This window comes from Crocodylus porosus, unplaced genomic scaffold (assembly GCF_001723895.1).
Source record: "Crocodylus porosus isolate Cpor-Errol unplaced genomic scaffold, CroPor_comp1, whole genome shotgun sequence".
Classification (NCBI taxonomy): Eukaryota; Metazoa; Chordata; order Crocodylia; family Crocodylidae; genus Crocodylus; species Crocodylus porosus.
In genome coordinates this window covers 24,042,700-24,048,848 of record NW_017728916.1, presented here as the reverse complement: position 1 = coordinate 24,048,848, position 6,149 = coordinate 24,042,700, and positions in this window count along the sequence as shown.

Here is a 6,149-nt window from a genome sequence, read left to right as displayed (position 1 = left end):
GCTGTAATCACTTGCATGAGAGCAATCACACCTCTGTGGGGCAGACACTTAACAATCTATTATATTGTAATTAAGTTTGGCCATGTTTACACTGCTTCATGATGATGCATAAAGATTAATTTATTTTTCCATCCCTGCTGCAAGAATGTACCTCACAGTAACCCATTAAAAATGGAAATAGCAATAAAGTCTCCAATTATTTTATATTGCCTAAAGTCTATCAGAATTCATCATTTTATGCACTGTTACTTGAATGTATTGGTTTATCATCCATTGATGTAATAGTTATTATCACAGGCCATTTTGTATGTATCTTAAATATGATGATAATGTCTTCTATCAAGAAACAAGCCACAAAAATCTTTTATTTCCAGGTTGTGTATTTGTTGAGGCTGGTATTTCAGTTTTGTTGTAGTGTCTATAAACTGACAGGATTTAGGTGATTCTTGCTCAAGAATGCTAAATCCAAAGAATTGCATCTGACTGAAAAATAGTGCAGACATTCAGTTTGAATGTGTTCTTCAGAGTTTCATCTGAATTTAAAATTAAATAAAGGGTTATGGTATTCAGAAACTCACTTTTACAGCTGTGAAGAGGCACACCTCTGCTGACCATCCTGGGAGGTATGCTGCTCATCTCATAAGGAGACTTTGGGCCATTTTCTACTCACCGAATAGGTGCCTAAGTATGATCCTATCCCACCCTATTTGAATACCTGGCATGTGTATGTATGTGGGGCGATCCTGCTCCTCATTGCTTTTTGTGAATTAATTTTATAGCTAATACAACACTATATTACAAACATTAATACACAAATTGAAAAAGATAAAGTTGGTGTATTCAATGCCTTTTTTGCTTGAGTCTCCAAAAAATATGACCAGATACTTAATGAGATCAGATATTTAATTACATGAAATTAATTTGAATAATTCTAATAATTTTAATAAGGAGAGAGGACTGAAGGTAAAGTACAGAAAGAACAGGTGAAAGAATACTAAGACAAGATACAATACATGAGTTCATATGAGTAGGGTCTAAACTGACTTAAGATTGCTTAATAAACTCATGAAAGCGATCTCTGAACTATAATACTCTTCAAGAATGTACCGCAGGGCTGGGCAGGTCCCTGAAGACATAAGAAGGCAACCAGAGTACCTGTCTTTTAAGAAAGGAGAAGAGGACCTGGGGAATTGTAGATCAGTCAACCTAACTTTTGGCTCCAGAAAGATTTTAGAACACATGATTAAACACGCACTTTGAAAACATCTAAATGATAATAAAGTGATAAAATGTCAGCATGAGTTAGTTAAAATGGATCATGCCAAACCAAACTAATTTGGATGTTTGGTTAGTCATTGCGATAGTTGGTCATTGGAAGGTGACCAGATTGGCTGACCTGCTCAACAGAGCTTTAAACTAATATCACTTGGGAATAGGCAGACAACCATTAGAACAAGCCCAGGAAGAGATGGGCACATAATCTGTAGGTCAGGCAATACAATCAAATTTACTCCTACTCCAGTCCATGGACAGGATTCTCCTAAGTGTACAAAGAAGCCTATGGCTTCCAATAGCAGGATCTGCCTGTACATCAATGCCAGGAGCATGGGAAACAAACAGGAAGAACTTGGTCTCCTGCTAAGCAATAACAAATATGATCTCATAAGGATAATGGAGACCTGGTGGGACTCCACCTATGACTGGATCACAGGTATAGATAGCTATACCTTGTACAGGTAGGTTTGTGCTGGAAGGAAGGGTGGGGGTATAGCTCTCTATGGCAAGGAGCAGTATACTTTCCTACTGACTGACAGGCACCCAAGGAGGGTGACTTGAACCCCTCTGGGTTAGAATACAGGGAGAACGTGGTGAAGAGGATATTATTGTAGGTGTCTATTACAGACCTCCTAAGCAGGAGGAAGAGCTTGACCATAAATTCTCTAGGGAATTAACAGAGACTGCATGGATCTCATGGGAGGAGTATTCAGCCAAATCTGTCCGGTCACATAGCTTTCTTGCCTGCATTGATGAGTTCCGTCTGACTCAAGAAGTCCACTGGCCAAGATGAGGTGAGGAGCTGCTAGATCTGTTTCTGGCCAAAGGGGATGATCTAGTGAGCTACCTGATAATTGAAGGGAAACTCAGTAACAGTGATCATGAGTTGATCAACTTTCTTATCCTTTGCAAAGCTGGCAAATCAGTCAGCAATGCAGAAATCCTCTACTTTAGGAAAGCCAACTTTCACAGTCTCAGGGGTTTGGTTGTCAAGGCCCTGAAAAATCAGGATCTGACAGAGAAGGGAGTCCAAGATGAGTGGTCACACCCTAATAATCCTGTCACCGCCGGGATGTGACTAGCTGTTTGCGGGCCACTCTTCCCCGGGTGATTGGTGTTGTTCCTTGCCAGCATTCCTGCCTTCGCCTGGGCGGATGTTCTCTGCCCAACTCCTTGACCCCTTTCCCGCCTGCCATGACTTGATGGTATCAGTGTTTGGGGTCGGTCATCGTGTGTGCCCGTGGCCCAGGGTTCTCTCAGCGGTCACTCTCGGGGCTCCACCACCCCTACACCCTAGCCTCATGCCTCCTTACGGTGTTGCCAAGCTGTAAGTGTCTCGATCTTCGGATTATTACTCGAATGGAATGCCAGATTCCCTCCCTTTAACCAAAGCTATGCCTACTATGGGGCTAATGCCCTCCGGTCTCCCCTAGAACTCAGGGAAAAGACAAACTTAACGTGAAATACCAAAAAAACCCTCAACACAAACTGGGGTGTACCTCCCCTTTAATTGCCCCCCCCCCATGCTGTACTGTAGCCCCGGCTGCTTCGTGCCTAGGCACTCAAACTTTGCCCATTCCCCAGCACCTCACAGTCCAGCGGTGGTGCATCCTCCAGAGGCACATCTCTCTGGGCTTCCCCGTAGTCTCTTCTCCTCTGGCTGACTTCACCTGGGATATCTTTTGTGGTATCACAGGGGCGATCCTGGATCTTCCTGACAGTCGCGCCGGCAACGTTGCTCAAGAGGCGTCCCTGTCTCTTCTTACACCTGTCCTGGGTGTTTCTCCCCTCATACCGTGATGCTCCTGCCTGGCTGAGGGGCGAGGACATTGGGTGTAGCATCTCCTCCTTCTTGCCCGCTCCCACGGCGTGTGCTGCCATTTTTATTCGTGCCAGCCGGCACTCTGCGCTTGTGTCACTGGCTGGCCGCAGCTGAATAAACAAGCGGCTGATGCGCTGCGCGGGTTTTGCCTCCCGTCCTCCATTCCCCGGCTTGGAAGTTGCTGGTAAGTACCTTTGCATCCCTGGACAATCCTAAAAGCACAAGAGAAGTATGGCCCAGAGGAAAGGCAGTAAAAGGGCTGGGAAACTCCCTTGGCTAAATAGGGAACTCATGGACCTCCTCAATTTTAAAAGAGAAGCCTATAAGGGTTGGAAGATGGGAAATACCTCTAAGGAGGATATGCATCACTGGCCCGCACCTGTAGAGAGTAGACCAGAAAAGCCAAGGTCAATACCTAGGTCAAGCTGGCTATGGGAATCAAGGACAATAAAAAGTCCTTTTTCAGATATGTAGGATGTTGAAAGAAAAATAAGGGCAACATTGGATCCCTGCTGAATCAAATGGGGCAGCTGACAACCAATACCCTGTAAAAAGCTAATCTCCTCAATGATTACTTTGTGTCAGTTTTTCACCAGCCCAAAGGGATCGCCCTGCCTGACAGGACACAGGACTACAAGAGTATGGGTGACCACATAACTACATTTGGGGTAGACCTTGTGAGGGAACACTTTCAGAGGCTGGACATACAGAAGTCAGTAGGCCCTGATGGAATGCACCCAAGAGTGCTTAAAAGAGTCGGCTGACACCGTAGCTTGACCATTGGCACAGATATCTGAGAACTCATGGCACTCAGGAGAGGTTGCTGAAGACTGAAAGAGGGGCATTGTGGAGCCTATCTTCAAGAAAGGATGGAAGGAAGATCCAGGGGACTACTGGTGAAACAGTTTGAGCTCTATCCCTGGGAAGATCTTGAAAAATATGAAAGAATCCACCAAGAACAGGTTGACGAAGGCACCATTCTGAGATATAGCTAGCATGGCTTCAATATGGGTAGGTCATGCCTGACCAACCTCATCTCTTTCTATGACCAGGTGATGCATAACCTGGATAGGGGGAGAGGGGAAGGGGCAGGGAAGAGGGGAGAGGTTGATGTCATTTACTTGGATTTCAGAAAAGCCTTTAACTTAGTCTCCCACAATGTCCTCATGGTAAAACTGGGGAACTGTGGCCTTGATGACCTTACGGTCTGATGGCTGTGGAACTGTCTCTGTGATTGGACCCAGAGCATGGCAATCAATGGAACTGAGTCAGCATGGCATATTGTGACCAGTGGTGTCCCTCAGGGTTCAGTACTCAGGCTAGTACTCTTTAATATATTCATTAATGATCTGGATTTGGGTGTCAGAAGCAGACTGGCTAAGTTTTCAGATGACACCAAACTATGGGGAAGCACTGTTACATTGGAGGATAGGCTGGGGAGTCAGGCTGACCTGGACAGGTGTGCAGGGTGGACAGATATAAACCCAATGACCTTCAACATAGAGAAATGCAAGTGCTCCACCTTGGGAGAAAAAACCCACATCATACCTATAGGCTTGTGCTTCACTCGCTAGCACTATGCCCAAAAGAGACTTGGGGGTCATGATTGACCACAAGATGAATATGAGCCACTAGTGCAATGACACAGCTGACAAAGCAAATAAAACCCTGGCTTGCATCTACTAATGCATCTCAAACAAGATCCAAGATGTCATTCTTGCACTTTATTCAGTCCTGGTGAGGCCACAGCTGGAGTACTGCGTCCAGTTTTGGGCTCCACAATTTAAAAAGGATGTGGAGGAGCTTGAGAGAGTCCAGAGGAGAGCCACATGCATGATCAGAGGTCAAGAGAGCAGGCCTTATGAGGAGAGACTGAGATGGATGGGACTCTTCAGCTTGGAAAAGTGTAGGCTTAGGGGGGACTTGGTGGCAGCCTATATCAGGGGTGTATACCAGGATCTGGTAGAACAAGGTCCAATGGTCACAAACTGCTAGAAGACCATTTTAGATTGGACATAAGGAAGAACTCCTTTACCATCCAAGTCTCCAGAGTATGGAATAGACTCCCCCCAGAAGTGGTGCAAGCACCTACTCTGGACACATTCAAGATATGTTTGGATGATTATCTTGCTGGGGTCATCTGATCCCAGCTGACTTCCTGCCCTTTGGGCAGGAGGCTGGATCAGATGATTTTGAAGGTCCCTTCTAGCCCTAATGTCTATGAAATCTATTAATATTCTTCTTTGACAGGTTAGCTGGCCTAATAGATAAATGGTCAGCAGCTAATAAAATGCCTTAACTTCACAGACTTTTAATGCTGTCTCCCATGACATTTTCATAAGCAAGCCAATGGACTATGATATAATCACCATAAGGAGGATATATACCTAGTTGAAAAATAGCTCATGTGGTAATTATCTGTCAAAATGGGAGGGTATTTCAAAGGGACTGTTCTAGGCCCAGTTCTATTTAATATTTTTTTCTTGAATCATGGAATGGTGAGTGCATTTAACATAGCTAGAGGGGACTCAAAGTCATGGGTATTGCAAGCACTTTGGAGACCTGGGTCAGAAATCAGGATAGCCTTGCCATATTAGACAGCTGGTCTGAAATCAACAAGACAAAATTCCATATATAAATGTACATAGTATCACACTTGGCAAAAAGAAGTTAAATGTATAACTACAAAATGGGGAATAACTGGCTAGCCAACAATAGCGCAAAAAAAGATTTGGGGCAGAGGTTATATTGATAAAAGTTATAATTTATAGATGCTCCCTAACAGGAGACTGAGAGAGTTGGGAACTGGGAGATGGTCCCTCAGCAAGCAGCCAATTGGTGAGTCACTGAGTGAGAAAGAGACAGACAGACAAAGGACTGTGGAGGCTTGCTTACTGCTTCACAAATAAAATTTGTTTTTTTAATTGACACAGCTCGGAGCACCCCCAGCCAGGTCATGAGGTGCTACAGGGAGTTGGGAGCGGGGCTTAGGGGTCTGGGAGCTCAGGTGGTGTTTTCATCAATCCTCCCAGTCTCGGGCTATGAGCTGAGG